Source organism: Manis javanica, chromosome 7, assembly GCF_040802235.1.
Source record: "Manis javanica isolate MJ-LG chromosome 7, MJ_LKY, whole genome shotgun sequence".
Taxonomy (NCBI): Eukaryota; Metazoa; Chordata; class Mammalia; order Pholidota; family Manidae; genus Manis; species Manis javanica.
The window spans coordinates 46512316-46532237 of record NC_133162.1 but is presented as its reverse complement, the minus strand read 5'-3'; the positions used below and the strand labels follow the sequence as shown (position 1 = coordinate 46532237).

Below are 19922 nucleotides of genomic sequence, written 5' to 3'. Positions count from 1 at the left end.
GAGCCCTGGGGGGATAGCCAGTTAGGAACTGTTTCTTTGTTTGCTACTGCCCTGTTGACCCTGTGAACACAAGCCCTGCTGGCCATGAGAGCCAGATTATCAAGGGATGTGTCTTCTGGGCCACAGCCACAAAAGCCAGGGTACCAGGCTTATACATAGATTCCTTTCATGGAGATTCCAGAGGTCTGATGGGGGCAGAGGGAGAGTGCGAAGATGGCACGTCCCAGCCGCCTCTTTATCTGGAGAGGATTGAAGTTGGCTCCTAGATATGTGTTAAATTAGGAGCCTCACCTTCAGGCCACAACTTGTAAGATCTGCAGATAGGCCCCTTTCATGGAAAACTGGGTGTTTTAGTTGCCTACCTTTGCACTGTGCCCTGGGAGGATAGATGGTTAAAAACTATTACTCTGGTTGTCTTTTAAAGAGCAAAAGTTTTTAATTTTGATGAAGTCTAGTTTATTATTTTTTTATTTTATGGCTTGTGATTTTTGTATCCTGCCTAAATATAAATATATTTGCTTAATTTTCTATGATTTTTAAACTCTCTATATTATGTTCTTCATATGTAATATTTCTAGTTTTTAAATAATTTCATATCTTATTTCTTTGTCTTATTAAATATGTCTATCATCCTTATTTTACATTTTTGGTCTGCCTGTTCTAATATTTTGGCTTCAAATGTTAAATGTTGCCTAGATAGTTGACATTCTTTTTGGGTAGTTTTGTTCCTCAAATGTCTGGTTAGTTTTGCCTGGTGAGCTTATATTCATCCCAAGGTAACCCAGTGCTTTGGCCTGGAATGTGTTTTGGGTTAGAGTCTAAGGCTAGAGCCTAGTCTGAGTCCATCTCAGTGAGTTCACGGAGAGGAGAGAGGCAGAGTTCTCGGACAGAGTCCTGGGCTCCAAACCCACGGTTAAACACCCCTGTTAGTGGCAGGTGTCTCCCTCCGTCAGGGCAGGGTCTGCTCTTTAGCCTCTTAGGAAGAAGCAGTGCTTGGAGGAAGCATCTCACTATGTCATCATCTACCAGCCCTTGGGGATGGGTGAGTGATGCCCGAGGCTAGTCAAGCCTCATCTCCTGTTTTCCCAGCTCTTCACCCAAGCAAGGCTTAGGCCCTGATCTCGCTCCAGGGACTCTGGTACTGGGGTCTGATAATTCCTGCCCCTGGTGGAGGAACAGGAAGTGACTGCCTCAGGATTATGTGCAGGGACAGACAGGAGCAGATTTTAAGTCACTCTTCTCTAACCTTCACCATTTTTCAACTACAAAACAGTTCATATGGTGCAACTGATATACATGCAAATGGCTGTTTTTGTTTCTGTCAGTGATAATAAAAATACTATTACTCTATATCTAGCTTTTTCTATTTAACAGTACATCATGGATAATCATTATGTTTGTGTCATATTTTTTTTTCTTTAATAGCTCCTTACAGCCAAATATAATATTTATCAGGTACCTCAGTGCTGGTTAAAACAGTATATTTTTTTGGTAGTAAACTGTGGAGGGACAGGGGATGGGGCTAGGGACAAAAATAAATCTGACGGTGGGATTAGGGCTGAGAAGGCAGAGGAAAGGAGATTGACATTTCTCAGGGAAACTGACAGGTTAGCCAACATCCCAGGTCAAATCCATTTTCTTCAAACCTGCTGGCATTTCCTATATAGGTAAAGCATTGGCTGCTCACACATGGCTGCCTGGCTTGTTTTTCTTGGGTATAAGTGTGCTTAATCTGTGTTTTGTCTATCAGCTCTCTAAAGGCTTTGTTATTCTTCTCTGCTCCCTGATCCCCAGCCCCTGTCACTCACCCACACCTTCCCTCCTGGGCCTGGTACTTAAAAGGGAGCACTTACTGGAAATAGATTTCAAATTGGAAATCTGTCTCTCCTCTCAAAGAGAGCTAGAGCTGTGGTCCATGTCTGGGCCCAGATTCTACTCTGCCTAGATTTCTGAGTCTGCTTGTGAGGTCAGGGAATACTTCGGAAAGGAGGACTGGGTGGACTGTCCTGAGATCGAAGCTTGGATCTGAACTGTTGGACAGCTGGACAGTGTCTGGAGCTTTGCACAAAAGAGAATTGAACTGTAGATCCGCTGGGAGGTTATTGTGATAGCCCTGGTGCCCTGCGCCTCCAGGGTACTGGAGCCCTGTGGGAGCACATAGCTGGCATTTTTTGCTTGAGATTAGGAAGTCTTTTGCTTCCTTTGTGAATAGGCTTGAATTCAATGGACTGTTGTGGTAGGATGGCATCTTTTTTTTGGTAAAAATGAAACAGATTTGGCTCCAGTTGTAACGAGATGGTGGGCAGACGAGCTCTCTCTCTCTGGTGTGTGGTGGAAAGCCAGTGTAAGAGCATGTGGTCACATTTTTGTTCAACATCATCCAGAGCATAGAGAAGCTGTGATTCCAGCCTCGGAGGAGTGAGCTTTTATCTCCATGTGACTCTCCAAAGACCATCTTTTTGCAGGAAGTGTCAGAGCCCCATTTCATAGTAAGTTTCTTTTGACATTTTGTTTTGCTTGATAAGTTCCGTATCATCACTCAAAGGCTGATGTCATCTCCAGAGAGTGGTGCCCCTGAAAGCCCTCCCAGGCCTGTGAGGTGCTGGTGGTGGTGGGATGACCAGGCTGAGAGGCTGGTACCTGTACTGTACTTCTTTAATCTGGCTCTCCCTGAAATGGGCTAATCATCCCAATGCCCTCTTCCCTGTTTTGTGAAGGAAATTCAGAGAGCATGACAAAACAAGTTCAAAAGAGGATTTAAGCTGTTGTTTTTATACTCTGCCACATTTTGTTTTCTCTGAGTTGGGTCTTTTGTTAACATATTCTTTGGAATAGAACTTGTCTGCCGTTGACTTTGGTTCTCCATTTGGAGAGAAATTGGGTAGTGCCCGGTTGCAGGTACCCTGTAAAGGGTGGACTGGGACTGCATATGCAGAATGGTTGAGTGAATGTGTGAATGAACATACAACTGGCTGGATGTGATGAAGAATCTCAGAATGACCCAAGATACATATTCTGAGGGCTGTTTCCTTCAGAAGTTAAATAGATCCTCGCTGTGAAATAGTTAATACCCATAAGCATTGATAGTTCACTATGGTGCAAAAATTTCTTCCTAACCAGCTAAGTCATGAATGTAGGGCTTAAAAGAAACCACATGGGAAAGGTGTCAGTGAGCTAGGGAGCATTGGAAGCTTGGGCCAGAGTGAGGAATCAGATCCTTGTGACCTTTATTTAACATTCTCCAGAATGTGGGCCAGTCTGCAAAGCCTCCCTCATATCAGCCAGCCCAGCTGAAGGGCACATGTTCTTGAAGTTTCTGTCATGTTCACTCTAGTTTTAATAAAAGCATTTCTAAGTCCAGGGTCTTCCTCTTACATTTTGGTGGCCAGTGATTGTGTCTTCACTAAGAACCATGGATAAGCATAGTTTCATCCTGGGGAGGCTGTCAGGGAGGAAAGGGTTTCTCTGCGAGAATCCAGAGAATTAAGGCCAATGGAAAGAAGTCAGAGGCAGGCAGGTTTCATCTCGGACGTAACCAGCCAACAGTGGAAAAGGCTGCTTAACAGGGTGAGGTACCACTTACCCAGATCTTGGATCCGATAGCAGTGGGATATAACTTGCTAGGTTCTTCCCAGTTCTCAAGGAATGTGCTTTTACCTCCTGGAATCTCATGCCTTGGGCAGTTAATCTCTGAATTGCTAAAATCCTTGTACTTCATCCCCTACCCACAACCCCATCAAACAGTTTATCCCAGTTCTCTCTATAGCTACAGATCCCTGTCTAGTCTTTTCTCAGAATGTCATCTACAAAGCTCTCTTCCATGTGGAGAACATGAGAGAGTAAGAGAGAACCAGGATCTATTAAACTTTTAGGGGTGAATCCACTTGCCTATAGGCATATAGAACATGGCTGTTGGTGTTAACAGGTTGCAGAACGGCCAGGAGGGCTTGTTAAACACAGACTGTTGGCTCCATCCCTTAAGTTTTCAACTCAACAGGTCTGTGGTGGGGCCTGAAAATAATGCATTTATAAAGTTCTCAGGAATGCTGCCCCCACTGATCCAGGGATTGCACTCTGAGAACCACTGCTCTAGGAACCCAGCCAGGCCACTCTCAGTGAGGCCCAGATCTGGAGGGGGTGAATAGTAAGTAGTTGACACATCCTCCTCCTCTTCCACGGCTGTCTCCCCTTTCATCAAGGCTCGCTTGTTCTTCCTCAGGAGCCTCAGAGGAAACTCTGACCTAGACCAGTGTGTCCCAGATCCAAACTCACTTCTTCTGGGAAAACAGAGACTGCATCTAAACCTCCAGGATTAGGTGCTGTGGCTTCCCATACTTATAGGGAGCCTCATGATTCACAGTTTGTGATGGTAGTTCATGTGATTTCTTAATCAGCATCTCTGTCCCACAGAGACTGTAAGCTCCGTGAGGGCAGGATTTACAAACAGTAGGGAAGAGGTGCAGTGGCTGGGTGGGGGTGTGGTGGTCGGTCACCTCCAGGATTGTGGAAGAGCATGGAGGAACAGGGGTTTGTCCCCAGGAATAGCCTGGGAAGGGAGGCTAGTGATACATTTTCATGAGCACCTGACTTAGCTTCTCTAAGCTTCGGCTTCCCCAGGCATTAGGAAATGGTTTGTACTTTCTGGCATTGTTTGGAAGCTTCTAGAGTCAATGCATGTGAAGTCTTTAGCCCAGTGCCTGGCACACCTGAGGGTCAGTGCACATGGACTGCCACTGTCATCACCATCTTCACCATTGTCACCATTCCCATCCTCCCACCTAAAGTTTCTGTGAGGTCTCAGTGGGACAGCAAACTTGATAATCACAAAGCACTGCCTGGATGCCAAGGGCACCAAGTGTCCCCACCCCTGCCCACGAGGCTGTAGTAATAACCTCTGCACTGGAAATGAGGCCCTTCCTTCCACAGGTGTGGGGAGGTGCAGGCTCTAACTTGTAAAGCCTTCTGGTGACTCATATGATGATAAAAGCGTCTTTTGTCCCTTTTTGTCCTCAGGACTGCAGCTAGCCAACTAAAGGACTGCTACCCAGAGCATTGTTCCCAAGGAAGAAAAGAGCCAAACACCCACCCACACCTGCTTGGTGCCAAGAATCTACAGTTGGGTTGCAAAGACAGCATATGTTGTCCTTCTGGAAAAAGGACAGTGAGACCAAGTGAAGAGCCCACAGAAGTGTCTCAGATCATCTCAAGGCAAGTGGGTGGGCGGCCAAACCTTGTGGTCTCAGTCCCTGAGCCAGACCCTCCCTGGCCTTTTGCATTAGCTAACTTCCTGTCCTTCTAAAATAATGAATAAAGAGATACCCAAGTCTCATGATCTTAAAGAGTAGATTCTGAAATTTAAGCCCACTTACTGTACTGATGAGGCCCAGAGACAAACACTTTCTCAAGGTCACACAGTAATCTATAACTGGACCACAACTCACTACAGTTAGGTCTTTTTGTATGAAGTAACTGGACTAATGACATCTATAGTGTTTTTTTTTTAAAGGCAAATGCTGTACTTGTATTCATCATGTCTGATAATGTGTAAAAGGCCTCTCTCACTTGAGTACTCATTTGCCTTTCTCTATTAGCCTCGTTTGAATTGATGCCATGCTGTTGAGGGAGAATGTGGTAGAATGGCTGGGAGTGCAGGCACTGGAGCCAGATTTCAAATCTTAGCTTTGTTACTTAACTTGTCTTGCCAATGGGTTTCAGCCCCGGAGAAGTTCACTATGGGTTCAGTGAGACAAAAAAATGACAGTAGAACATTCTTGGGTGAAAGGGTTTATACCCAACTTTATTTCCTATAGTGGCAGGTCAGTCACTAGAATCCCATCCACTCAGAGCAAGTCTGCATGCAGCAAGCTGGTCTCTGCCTCTGGGCGACTCCACTCAGTCTCTGTCCTCGGTGCTGCCACCACTCCAGCCTCTGCTCTGCTCTCCTGCAGGCTTGCAGCCATGCTACCGTATTGCCCAGAGCACTGGGTGGAGCTCTTTATATAGAGTCAATAACAACATATTGCCCATGTATGTGTAATGAGGTAGCCAACCAGGGCCAGGCGACAATCCTGGCCACAGGAACCTTCACTTTATCCACACTTACATATGATGTTGGGAAGTTTGAGCCTTGTTTCCTCATCTGTAAAATGGGATAATATTACTTATGAGAGGTTCTTGTGAATCAATGCCTTATATTATTTATAGCAGTCCCTGACAAATAATAAGCACTCAATAAATGCTAGTTATAATTACCTCCAAGTGGGTTGTTTAAGGGAAAAATGGAAAGCCAATTGATTAGGAGGTTCATTCACGCTCTTCAAAAAAGAGGTTAAACAATACAAAGAAAGCATGGCTGGAAGCGAACAAGGAATCTAGCCATTAGCAGATGTAAATGAATTGTGGATTTTTCTGTTATTAAAATGCTAGAATATTCATATCCCGAAATTCAGGTAAATGACACAAGAAATGAAGCATCCATTTTGGAGTTGTGTTGCTTTGGTTCCCATGCCAGCTTTTTTGGGAAGGGCAACACCTGGTTTATGTGGATGCTTTAGATTCTGAAGAGGGAGTTCTGGAGAGATCTGTGGGCGTCCCAAAAAGGTCTGATGGGCTCCCAGGGTAATGGAGGGGCAGGGGAATGCTGGTCCCATCATGAAGTAGGGTGTGCATGCAGAATGGAACTATGGTGGACCAGTGGAAATGCCACCAACTTCTACATGAGCTCTAGGCCAAGCAGTCTCTTGACAGAAGGCAGTACGGCTTTGAATGACGTTCAGACTGGGTGCCTGGGTCAGTCCCAAGGGTTCTCTTTCCACTCTACTCCCACCTCCTGGGTAATAGCAGACAGGAAGCCACGGAAGAAGGGGCTGACAGCATAATCTTCTCTGTCATATGACAGACCCATGAGGACTTTAAGAAATAAATAATAATAGGAAAGGTGTAACATTTATTCTGTAAGGTTGCTTTGGTGATCCCGAGCAGTGTCTGAACTAGACTTGAGAAGACGCCCAGGTTTTAGAATGGAAGGCAGGGGTGAATGTGGAATTTGTTGATGAACTGCTTTGAATTCTAGTGGGCAGCTCTGCTCCTGAGACTCTCTCTTTGCAGAGGGCCTGGAGCTGGGGAGCATTCGATCCACCTGACTTCAGCATCCAGGAAGCTGAAGCGTGGGGAGCAGTGGATGGCCTGACACAGACTCCAGTGAAAGGAGTGTGAAGAAAGAGGGCTCTGGTGTCTGTAAGATCTGTGTGCTTGCTGGTCTCCCCACATCCTGCTGTGCAACCTTGAGCACTCCTGAGTGTTAGTCTCATCTCTAAAGCAGACTTGAATTATCCCCCTTGTAATGAGTACCAGAATGCAACTTGTTCTTGTGTCATTATTAATAATTATTGGGCAACAAAGTTTCTTTACTGCCGGCTTCCATTTAGGCCACGCCAATAGCTCTCTTCAGGGATCCAAGTAGCTCTGTGTGATCCGCACAACGCAGTGAGGTAGACAGGAGAGCTATTGCTGTCGGGTGACTCACTGAAGCCTGGAGGGGGTGAGCATCTTCCCTAAGGCCAGTTAGGTAAGAGGTGCTGGATGCAGGGCCAGCTCTCTGACTCCTAGTTCTGGGGCTCTCCCATTATAGCCCACTCCCAGAAGGCAGGGACCAGCTTGTTGGGGCTCATTTGCCTATTTACTGCTACATTGAAAATACACCTCAAAACTTAGAGGCTTAGAACAATAAGCTCATGATTCTGTGTTTCAGCAGTTTGGGCTGGGCTCAGCTGGGTGGTTGTAAAGAAACACGCCACTTGTACTTCTCCTTTTTACTACTTATACTGAACACCTCTGGACACCAACTGTGTGGGATTCTTTCCCATACCAAGCAATTCTTTGACCCCAAAATTATAGGATGTCCTATAATTTAACTCACTTCAGCCACCATCTCCCTAGAGAGAATGTCAGACCCCACAGGTAAAGAGCTCAGTCCCACCAGGCTGCCCTCCCCTGACTTTGATGCCAATCAAAGCCCAGATTGTCACCTGTACTTCTGACTGACCAGCTATAAATCAGAGGTTTCCACAACTCCTCTCTTCACGTTCCCTTAATTTGCTATAGTAGCTCATCAAACTCAGGGTAACAGTTTTCTTACTAGATTACAACAGTTTATTATAAAAGGATGTAACCTAGGAACAGCTAGATGGAAAAGATGCACAGGGCAACGTATGTGGGAAGGGGTGACTGCCTGTGCCCCTCAGGGTGCATCGCCTCTCAGCACGTCCACCCATTCACCAACTGGAGGCTCTCTGAGCCCTGTCCTTTTGGGTTTTTGCACACCACACAGGCATGTTGATTCAATCATTGGCCACTGGTCTTAATTCATCCTCTAACCTCTGTCCCCTCCCTGAAGCAGGTGGTGGTGGTGCTGAGGGTGCCAACCCTCAAATCACGTGGTTGGTTCTCTGCGCAACCAGCCCATCCTCATTCGCATAAACTCAGGTGTGGCTCCTTCCCTCTATCACTCGAGCTATTTGAGGACAAAAGACTAAGTATTATAACAAAGGATTCTTCCATTGCTCTTATCACTTAGGAAAATTACAAGGGTTTTAGGAGCTGTGTGCCAGGAGTGCAGCTAAGACCAAATATTTATTTCTTATTATAAATTACAGCATCACAATGGTTCTGCTGATTTGAGCCAGTCTTGGCTGGTCTTGGTCAGGCTCCCAGCTGTACCTCAGTCGGCTCTCTGCTTGGCTGGGGTGGGCTATCTTAAGTTACTCAGCTTAAATGGTGGTTTCTGCTCCATTCTGCCCTCTCAGTATCCCAAGGCTAGTTGGGGCTTCTGCCAGGGGAGAAGCTCATTCCCCACACTTCCCCCATTGTGGTGAACTATAATCGCTCTTTAATTACTATAAACTCCGCAAGGGCAGGGACAATATCCATCTTCTCCACTACAATGCTCCTCACATCTAGTACTAAGATTGGCATGCAGTTGGTGGCAAATAAATATTTATTGAAAGGCTATTTGTATACTTTCTCCTTGGAGAGTTATGAGAGAGTGTTTTCTCATATTTCATAATGGGGCTGTACCTGGCAGCCTGACACCCCCACCTGGGCTTCTCAGAGCTAAGACTCATCTCTTGCCCACTAGGAGTTTGTAAGTGTAGATAAAACAAAACACCAATAATAATAATAATAGCCATTTATTTAGTACTTACAGTTGTTGCTTATTATGTACTTACTGTATGACAGACTCTGTGCATTATTTAATCTGCAACAACCATCAGTAGTGCTCCTAGACTCTGCTAAACCTTCAGATTCAAAGACTGCCACAGGCCACACGGGGCCCCATGATGCCTGCAGGGCTATGAGACAGGGACTACCTTGCTGTGGGGCAATGCCAAGTGCTCCTTTTCTGAGGGAGTCTGTGCAGCAGTCCACAGGTCAGGGAAGACAAGAGCTCACTGGGCAGGTGCAGGATTCCTCCAAGCCTCCTGCCCCACAGTCACCAAATTCTCTTGTAATAACTCTATAGGGACATTTTTGAGGGTCCCTGCAGGGGGACAAGATAAGAGTCATCTCTCTCAGGGAAGCCAAAGTATGATATCCTCTCTAGTATTTATAGTTCTTCCAACCCAAAAGCAAGCTACCGACCAAGGGCCATTTTTATCATCAGGAATGTTGCTCAGTCGGGTATTTGACATACTACCCTTACTAGGTAACCAGGGGTAACAGAACTAGAGCATTAACCAAAGGCCAAGTTCTAATGCAGAAAGGTAAAAGATTATTTACTCTCACCTATTATTTCCCCCATTTTTCAGATAAGGAAAGTTAGGCTCAGAGAAGTTCAGTAAGTGGCAGAGCAAGGAATTGGAACCCAGGTCCCAGGCCACATTGCTGTTTGAACTATTAGCCTATCTAGTATAATTAGGAGAACATCTTTTTATAAAAATAAAACTCAATAATAAATTACAAAGTGAGATGTATATTGTGTTTAGATCACATTCTGCTTTGGGACTGTGCCAACTGTTGGAATTTCATTAGCCCAGGTTGATGGAGACTGTTACATCCTGTCAGTGTCTGCAGAGTAAATTAATAGGGAAGCCAGGGACAGTACCAAGAAGGCTTTACCCTCTCAGCCAGAGCTCTTCAAACAGTTTTGGTCACTCTATCAGTAAAACAGTTTTGCAGATGCATTCCCTAATACATGTATTTTAATTATTTTGAGGTTATACACATTTATGGTTCCACATATGTGAAATGCCCAGAACAGGCAAATCTATAGAGAAAGAAAGATTAGCAGTTGCCAGGGGCTGCAGAGAGGTGAGGAAGGGAGGTGGCTGCTGATAGGTGCAGGGGTTTTTTTCGGAGGCAATGAAAATGTCCTGAAGTTAGTAGAGGCAACAATTGCACAGCCTCATGAACATACTCAAACACACTGAATTATATACATACTCCAAAAGGAGAACCTTTTGATAAATTTAAATATTTAAAAGGTGAATCATACCTCAATTTTTTTTTAAATTACATTTAGTAATGTGCTAAAATAATGTGTACATTGTAAAGAATAGCCTAAAAAGTTATAGGGTAAGATTTAAAAGTTATAAATAAAAGTTCTGATATTATCTTCCTTCAACCCAACAAATTGTCTCTTGCTCACCTGGTGGACCCGCTGCTTTAAACCCCCTCTGAATAGGCTGTGCCTCCAATTATAAGTCCATCATGGCTCTTGGTAAAACCCCTTTCTGCTTTCCCACTTGTTTTGAATTTCAGTGAAATTACTAATCAGTCAACAATCCTAATAGCTAGCTAAGGTACTGAGTACTCTCTAGGGGCCAAGTCCTAGTCTAGTGTTCTGTTTACATACACATAGCTCCTGTTGCTGCGCAGGTCCATTCTTACCGTTTGCGTCTTCACTTTACAGTTGAGGAAACTGAAACTCCTGTAGGTCAAGTGACTTTTCAAGTCAAAGCACGTGGCTGAGGAGGGCTTCAAGCCTAGCAGCCGGACCTCCAGGTTGCACTCAGCACCTACCGTGTGCCCAGCCCTGGGGATGCACAAGTCCCTGCACCCTGGGAGCTTACACTTTAATGGGAGAGAGAGCAATTATCACAGAAATAGGAGGTAAGTACTGTCATTCCTAAGTTCTTTGAAGAAGATATCACAGCCAAATCTGTCTCCTTTTTTTCCAGATACCCTCAAGGTGAAGGAACTAAGTATGAGCTTTAAATCAAATTTTGTTTATGTAAACCAGTTACAAAGAAACCCCATAAATTTTATTTATGCCTCTGAGCTGGGCCAGGGAGCATTTGGGATGTCAGGGGTGCCAGGTATCCTGCCAAAACAAACTGGCAGAATTCACCAACCCTGAACCATTGGGATTCAGTGGCTGGATGCCCAGCGTTACACCAATGTTTAGAAGCCCGGACTCTTGGCTTACCCTCTTAGAACTGAAAAAGCCTTAAGGAGCTTTTGGATTTCCTGCAGCATGTTAATTGTCAGGCAAATCACATACTATTTCTAAACTGTTCAGGATGTGGTGGAGACTCAATAAAATTACTATAAATTTTGACTTAGAATATCTCACATTTATTGAATAGGGATTCTTGAGTTAGCTTTCCTGAATATGAATTATAAAATCTCTGCTCAGTGTAATCAATCAAAAACGATGACATCTTTATTAATTGACATGAAAAGATTTTCATAATATATTTAAAGTAGATTTAAAAAGCATAGCATGGTTCCATTTTTGTGTTGTTATTGGCATATAGTTAGGTGGAGAAAAATACACAAAAGGATATATGCCAAAAATGTTAATAGAACATATGTTTATAGGAGTAAAGGTGATTTTCATTTTTAAACTACTTGTCTGTATTTTCTGGCTTTTTGTTGGTGATGTGTGTATATTGCTTTTATAATTAGAAAAGTAATTGTTACCCAGAGATCCTCCCTACCCCTGTTTCCATTAGGCAGGGGAAAAGAACATATGAAGATGTCGGCCTTTTGAAGTTGTCTTGACTAACTTCCATTTCTATTTGATTTCCTCCCTAAAGCAGGACTCTGTCTTCAGACCTTTTCATAAGCAGAGGACCTGTAGTTGGTGATGAGGCACCAGCTACAGACAAGTTCAAGCAAATTGCTTCTAGAATAATGTCTTGCCAGAAACCTTATCACTTTTTACTTGAGATTAAGGTTACTTCTGGAAACAGGCCTGTACTCTGCCTCTGGTCCTCAGTATCAGGGTGTTTAGTTTCCCAATTGGTGGGAATAGGAACGAGGCTGATGAACCCCTAATGCTGCCTCTGGGTTTTGCTTTTCTCCAGGAGCCCCAGCCCAGGCTGCTGAGAGCAGAAGAGAAGAAAGGCCAACGGCACAGCAGGTGTCTTCCCACCATGGGGCAGAACTGCCAGCGAGGAGGGGTAAGGTCTCCCCTCGCTTCTCTCTAACTTTACATGTTCCCAAGCACCACCACCCTCAGCCCAGCCACTGTTGGGGTCCGTTTTCCAGGAGGGCAACCCCAGACCACAAGCACAGCAGGCATGTGTTATGGGATGTGGCTGGAGCCCTCAGAACCAACTCTAACTCTCTGTGCAGTTTAATTTTCCACCTGGGCCAGGTAGGCATTGACTAGGGGAAGCCCAGAGGATCATTCATGGAACCTTTCTGGTTAATTGCTTCTCAGATAATTATGCTGAGAACAGGTGTGTGGTTTTTTTCTCTTTAAGAGAAGCCTTCCCTTATCAATGCTTTACATTGTCCCTGGAAATGTTTATGGGACTAATTAGGTTCTTCTGAGGAGCTGGCTCACATTAAATGAACCTCTCCTGCAGATGGCCCCTCTGGAGCAAGGACTACAGCTGCTCCCTCTTTACAGTTTGAGAAATTGAGGCACAGTGGGGGTTAAGCCCAATGACACCTACAGAGCTGGGACTTACAGAGGGCCCGGGGGGCATAACTCTTTCAGAGCCTCTCAGTCACTGCTGTGATCTATCCTGTCTGCTCTGTGAAGACTTTCCCTGGGTCAGTCCTTGGTGACAGATGAGTTCCCAAATGGCATCTGAAAGTGTGGAGGGAGTGCTTTTGCCTCCAGGTGAGGGACCTGGGCATGCCAGAGCAGGCAGGCAACTTCCCTTCAGTCCTGTAGGACTGGGTAAAAAATGCCCCCTTCATCATCTTTGAGAAGAGCTTTGCAAAGTTCAGCCCCCACACACCCTTCCCACCTCACAGGGCTTTGGGAGAATAGAATTCAATCCTGTTTCCAACACCCAAGTGGATGCTCAGTCTCAGTCTCCTTTGTAGAATCTGAGGCTCCTGTTTGGGCTCTGGTGGGGAGTAGAGGCCATGAAATACATAAACCTGAAGACTCTGCTTGGGTCCTGTGCCTCTGGTGCCTCTTCCTTCTCTTCTCCTCCTTTCCTCCCCCAACAGGTAAAAAAAGTTTTACCTGCTCTGAGAAAAGAGGGGCACCTCCAAACCAGGAGCTTTGCTTGAGATGTCACTGCCATCTCTCGTGGCCCCCACTATCCCCTTCCTGTGCCTGGCTTTGCCAGCCCCAGGCAAAATGCCACTGAGAGTTTAAAGCAGGCCAGGACAGTCTTGGATAGGTGGCACAAAGCAGCCAGTGTCACAGGCGCCACGTGGCAGTCAGCAGGCTTGGGTCCTGGCACTGGGAGTTCAGCATCAATCTGTGGATATAGGGCAGGTTCTCTGTGGTCCTCGGAGGTCCAGGGAGAGGGCTCTGGGGTCTCAGACACAAGATGGAAACCCAGGAATTGGAAATTGGTTTGACCTCTCAAGTAGCCTAGGAAAAGTCGCAGCAGTTATTGCCCTGTGCCTCTACAATTCCATGATCTTTGTTGTTACTGCAGCCGTTTAATGAGCAATTACTCTGTGCCAGACACTTCATTTTACATGGCCTCCTTTAATTTTCACAAAGGCCCAACAAAGTAGATGTCATTCCATTTTACAGATGGGGAAACTGAGGCTTAGAGAAGTTACATTACTTGCCCAATTTTACACAGCTGGTCACTGGCAGATCCAGACCATAATCAGGTTTCTCTGGCCCCAAACCTGTGCTCTTTTTCTCTCCATGGCAAACTCAGTCTGAGGGTGAGGCCTGCAACTCCAAGCATAACTTCCTTAGAACAGCTACATTTTGAGTTTTTCTAAGCTTAAAAATGAGCTTGGATATTGAATTCCCACTCTTAATCTAAGGAAGGGCCAAAATTATATGGTCCATTCAGTTTCTTTCTCCTTGGCTCCCTGGCTGTTCCAAGTGGCAGAGAGAATTTTCACTGTGGCCTTATTCCTGATTCTCGTATAGGTCTGAACTTATCTGCAAGGGTTCCTTAAAGTCCTCTCAACGGGAAGTTTGCTCTGACAGGGTGTACGGGTAAGGTCTAGACTATCTGGGCCTCGGCACGTGGAGACTTGCCTCCGTGGTCCTGGTCACTGGGGCCGTCTGTGGGATGCCTTTTCTTGCTTTCCTAGCTTCCTGAGGACCAGAATTTGATTTGGGGCCCACTCAGAATAGAGCATTTATTGAGCCCCTACTCCATGTGAGGCAGGACAAGAAGTGCTCAAAAGATAGTCCCTACCCTTCAGGAAGGATACATGGGTTACCCCTGATTCTTACAGGGACCAGCTGCATGTCTGTGGGCTGCTGTGGAACCTTCCAGAAACTTCAGTCTCTTTCCTTATAAAGTGGGGTTGCCTCTTGTGCTCTGTCACTCTGGGTTCCATCTCTTCTCACCCCCCAACAGTGGTGTCTCAGAGCAGCAAGAAAGGGCCAGCCCAGCATACCTGTTTCTCAAGACTTCTCTTACATCCTGTTGCAATCTCCCCCTGGCCAGATCATCCTACAGTCAATCCCCCTGAGGGAGGAGACTAGAGGAGAGCGTGGGTCTAGCGGGGAGAGGTGTGGTGGCTGTTTTTTGCAAACCATTTACTACATCCTCCTTATTCCTTAAGCTGCTAATATGAAGAAATCCACGCAGGCTTCACTCTTAATTGGCAGCAGCTTCTGAGGTCTGTGAGCATGGGAAGTTGTGAAGGGTTTTGACAGGGCAGGATGCTGAGTCCACATGCTGGTGGGCTGCTGCTGGCCCTGTTCCCTCCGTGCTCACCTGGGAAGCGCTGGATCCTGCAACCCTGGGGACTCAGCGGGGTCAGAGTTTGGCAGGGGCAGTCCCCTGTGTTCCCGGTGTTCCGGTGTTCCCGTAGCTCCCACCCTGCCTCTCTAGCAGCTCAGCTCCTGCTGCGCTTTCATTGCTGATTGACACCTTTGTCTTCTCCAGTGTTGTTTTCATCTTAGAATCTCTGCCTAGTAGCACAGTGCCTGGCACATTTGTAAGCCCCTAATAAATGTTGATGTGAATAGATTTGTGAATGGGACATTTCTAAGGTCTGCTATATTTCATCCAGAGATCATTAACATATTAGAATTTATAAGCTCTTACAAGGTTACTTGTAATTGCTTTTGCTTTCTGAATGTGATTGATTAGTTAGAAGCATCAGTATGCAAGTTGCTAAGATTTTTCTCTGTAACACCTTATCTTTCCTTCTTTAAGGTTGCAGTATCTGAAGAGCAAATCCAGCCCTGGCTTACTAAAAGTAAGGTAAGAAACCTACATGTTATTTCCATTTCCTTCTGTAACATTTTCTGTAAAAGAGAGAAATTGTGTGACAGATTCCTTTGGGAATTCAGGTCATGGTCTCAGGAAGTCAAGTAGCCCTGCAGTGGGTTCCCAGATTTAGGAGGAACACTTGCCTTTGACCTGCTCCCACTGTGCGCAGCCCACCCCTACAGGGCAGGTGCTTTCTGAGGGCCTTTGTTACTAGGCTCCGTTCTTAGCCCTTCCTAGAAAGCAAAATGCTAAGTGTTAGCGCTAAATACAGGACCCTCCCACCTTGGAGCTGCACACTGACTGTGAGAGAGACTCTTGGGGAAGCAATGGAAGGTTCCCTTCCTTCTCTTGTCTTTTCCAATGTGCAGAATCAGGCATGCCAGGAACCTGGTGCCCATACCTCTGCACTGGAACACAGACAAATTTCAGATCTTTCCTGCTGACATATCCCACATGGTTCCAAATCATGTGGGAATGGAAACATCACAAATAGAATCTTCTGTGCTGTTTGGGACCCCTCCTCCCATCTCGTGAGCTGACACTGTTCCTGGCCTTTAAATTGCAGTAGGGTGCATCTGAGGTGGGTTGCTTCATGTGGAGGTGGTGAGGTGGAGTCCTTAAGGTACAACTTGCTGGGAGGAAAGTATGGTAGCTCTTGATTTCTCCTGGGTCTAGGTCCATTAGCTGGTCCCAGGTGAGGCCCAGGGCTGGGTCTGGATTCCTAGCCACCTCTGCCCTGCTCTTCATTCCACTGATTGAGCAGCTGTATTCTTGCTCTTTTGAAAATGAGGGTCTCCAGCCTTTGAGGACTCATGGCTGAAAAGTGAAGCTCACAGGCAAAAAAAGTTACAGCAGAGGGTGACAGGTACCTTAAGAGCCAGATGAGGGAGGGATCAGCCCTATCTTGGAGACAGAAGGAAAGTTGGATAGAGGTGAGATTTGCAGAGGGTCTTGGAGTAGAAGGAATTTGCAAAGGAGGACATTCCAAGCAGAGAGAGCAGTAAGTACAAAAGCAGAGCCCATGAAGGATGGAAAGAAGCCTGGCAGGGTGGGAGTGCGGGCAGGGCATGGGGTGGGGAGTGCAGGTTGGTGTGATACTGGCCAGTGAGGCAGGAGGGCGGCTGATGAGGCTGGTAGGGCTGGCATTTGGTGTCTGGGTAAGGAACTCTATCACCAGCCCAGATGATCTTTAAGCTGAGGAGTTATGGATTAAATTGTGTTCTGTCTTCAGTAGCAAGGAGCATAGGCCTTGGGCATCTAGGAACCAGATGGGGCACTGGGGGTAGGTAGAGAGAGAGCTCCAGAGTGGGTTTGTGTTCAAGATTATCTATCTCAGAGTGGGAAGAAAGTATTACAAATTCCATTGTTATCAGTTTTTAAAAGACCAGTCAATACTGGCAACTTTGGCTGGTTAGCCTTTCAGATGGTTATTTGTGTCATCCTGTACCCAGGGTCTCTCCCAATGAGAAGGGGCCTGTGGTAACCCTTTCCTTCATTTCCTGGACCATTTTTAGCATTTTATGAGGCATTACTATCTTATAACTGCCTGAGTGACAGTTTTATGCTCCATATTATTTGGCTTTAACTAGACTGACCCTCACAAAACAAATGATTAGAAAGATTTCTGCAAAGAAACTGTGGGTTAAAGCTAATGAACAATGAGAAAATAAGACGCCAATTATTTTCCTATCTCTGGTACAAGCTCACTCATGAGCTACGTCTTGGGGTTAAAATAAATAAAAGATCCAATCATACATAATAAGTAAGCAGCCAAAAAAATTAAAATGAGCAAGGCTATTTGAATTCTGGATTTACTTTGTATATTGCCAATGATGAGCTAATCCCTATATATATATACACACACACAGAGAGAGAGAGAGAGAGAGAGAGAGAGAGAGGGCCCTGAGACAATTAGCTAATGATATTGGGAAACCACCATATTTTAAAAGTTTGTCTCATTTTTTCTCTTTATTTTCTGTTAAAGTGTAATTTACTAGCAGTCAAATGTATAAATCCTAAGTGTCAGCTCAATAAGTTTGAGCACACATATATATCTATATAATCATCACCCAGTTCAAGACATAGAACATTTCCATAATTCCCCCAAATGTCCTCATGCCCCTTTCCAGTCACTGCTTCCCTATTCCCTGTCCTGAGGTTATCACTGTACTGATTTCTATCACCAGGTTATTTTTCCTGTTCTTGAACCTCATGTAAATATAATCACACACATGCACTCTTTTGTACCTGACTTTAATGTTTGATACTGCTGCGTGTATCAAGAGTTCATTTCTACATGATCTTGTATATCTTTGTATATTCTAGAATATCCTAAGGTATACATATCCCCACCCCCAAACTATTAGAGCTAATAAATCCATTTAGCAAGATTTGCAGGGTACAAAATCAATACATGAAAATAAGTTGTACTTCTATACATTTGCAATGAACAACTGAAAAATAAAATTAAGAAAACAATTTCATTTACAAAAGTACCAGAAAGAACAAAATGCTCAGGAAGAAACTTAAAAGAAGTATAAGAATTATATTCTGAAAAGTACAAAACATTGTTAAGAGAAATTAAAGAAGATCTAAATAAATCGAAAGATATCTCACATTCATGGATTGGAAGACTTAATATTTTTAAGATGCCAATACCCCCTAAATTGATCTACAGATTGACCATAATAATCCCTATCAAAATCCCAGATGGCTTCTTTGCAGAAACTGACAAGCTAATTAACTAATAAGCTAAATTAACCCATATGAATTCTAAAATTCATATGGAAATGGAGGGAACTCAGTCAAAACATCCTGAATAAGAAAAGGAAAGTTGAAGAACTAACATTTCCTGTTTTCAAAACTTATAAAGCTACAGTAATCAAGAATGTGGTGCTGGCATAAAGAAGAACATGTAGATCAATGGAATAGAATTGAGGGTCTAGAAATAAACCCTTACATTTACAGTCATTGATTTTTTTACAAGGGTAAGAAAACAAGTCAATGCTGTAAGAGTAGTTTCTTCAATAAATGGTGCTGGGACAACTGGATACTCAAATGCAAAAGATATGAACCACTACCTCAAACCATATATATATACAGATTAATTCAAAATGGTTCAAAGACCTAAATGCAATAGCTAAAATTATAAAACTCTTAGAGAAAAACATAGGTATGAATCTTTGTGACCTTGAATTTGGCAATGGTGTCTTACTATGCCACATATTATGGGCTAAATTGTGTTCCCTGCACCTGAAGTCATATGTTGAAGTCCTAGCCCCCGGTACCTCAGAATGCAATCACATTCGGAGATGGCCTTTAAAGAAGTAATTAATTTAAAAGTAGGGTTTTTTAGGGAGGGTCCTAATCCAATTAGACTGGTGTCTTTCTACAAAGAGGAAATTTGGACACATAAAGAGATAATCAGGGATGCATGCACACAGATGGAAGACCGTGTGAGGAAGGCAGCCATCTGCAAGCTACCTAGAGAGGCCTCGGGAGAAACCAAACCTGGCCGCACCTTGATCTTGGACTTCTAGACTCTAGAACTGTGAAAAAAAGGAATTTCTGTTGTTCAAGCCACCCAGTCTGGTGTTTCGTTATGGGGACCCTAGTAAACTAATGCAATACCAAAAGAATCCCAAAAGTGGAAACAACCACGTCTATCACTGGTGAATGGATGAATAAATTGTGGTGTATCCACACAATGGCATATTATTCAGAAATAAAAAAGACTGAGATTCACATATGTACTACAAACATGAATGAACCTTAAAAATATTATACTAAGTGAAAGAAGTCAGTCACCAAAGATCACATATTATATGATTCCATTTATATGAAATGTCCAGAGTAGACAAATCTGTAGAGACAGAAAGTAGATTAGTTGTTTCTAGGGCTGGGGAGGGTAGGAGTTTGGGAGATGACAGCTAATGGGTATAGGATTTCTTTGTAAGATGATGAAAATGTTCCAAAATTGATTGTGGAGATGATATCACAACTCAACAATTGTATTAAAAATCACTGAATTGTACATTTTAAATGAGTGAATTATATCATAGGTGAATTATATCTCATTAAAACTGTTACCTCCCCCAAAAAGTATTAATTTTTTATAACTGAGATGTATAAAATATGTATAAATATACAACAATTTTTTTGTCCACTCACCTGCTCATGAACATTTGGGTTTTTCTAGTTTTGGCTATTACTAATAAGTGCAATGAGCATTTGTGTACAAATCTTTGTACAGACGCTCTTGGGAGAAATACACAGGAATGGCATTGCTTGTTCATGATGTAGGTATATTTT

At 44.2% G+C, this 19922-nt stretch overlaps 1 protein-coding gene across 1 annotated transcript in view; it reads left to right on the top strand.

Moving 5' to 3' along the window:
- The first annotated feature begins 15580 nt into the window (after positions 1–15580).
- HK1 (hexokinase 1) overlaps positions 15581–19922 on the top strand; it is a 76927-nt gene continuing 72585 nt past the window's right edge. Inside the window, exon 1 of the mRNA XM_073240932.1 lies at positions 15581–15602. The gene's annotated coding sequence lies outside the window, so the exon portion shown is untranslated. The remainder of the gene's footprint in view (positions 15603–19922) is intronic.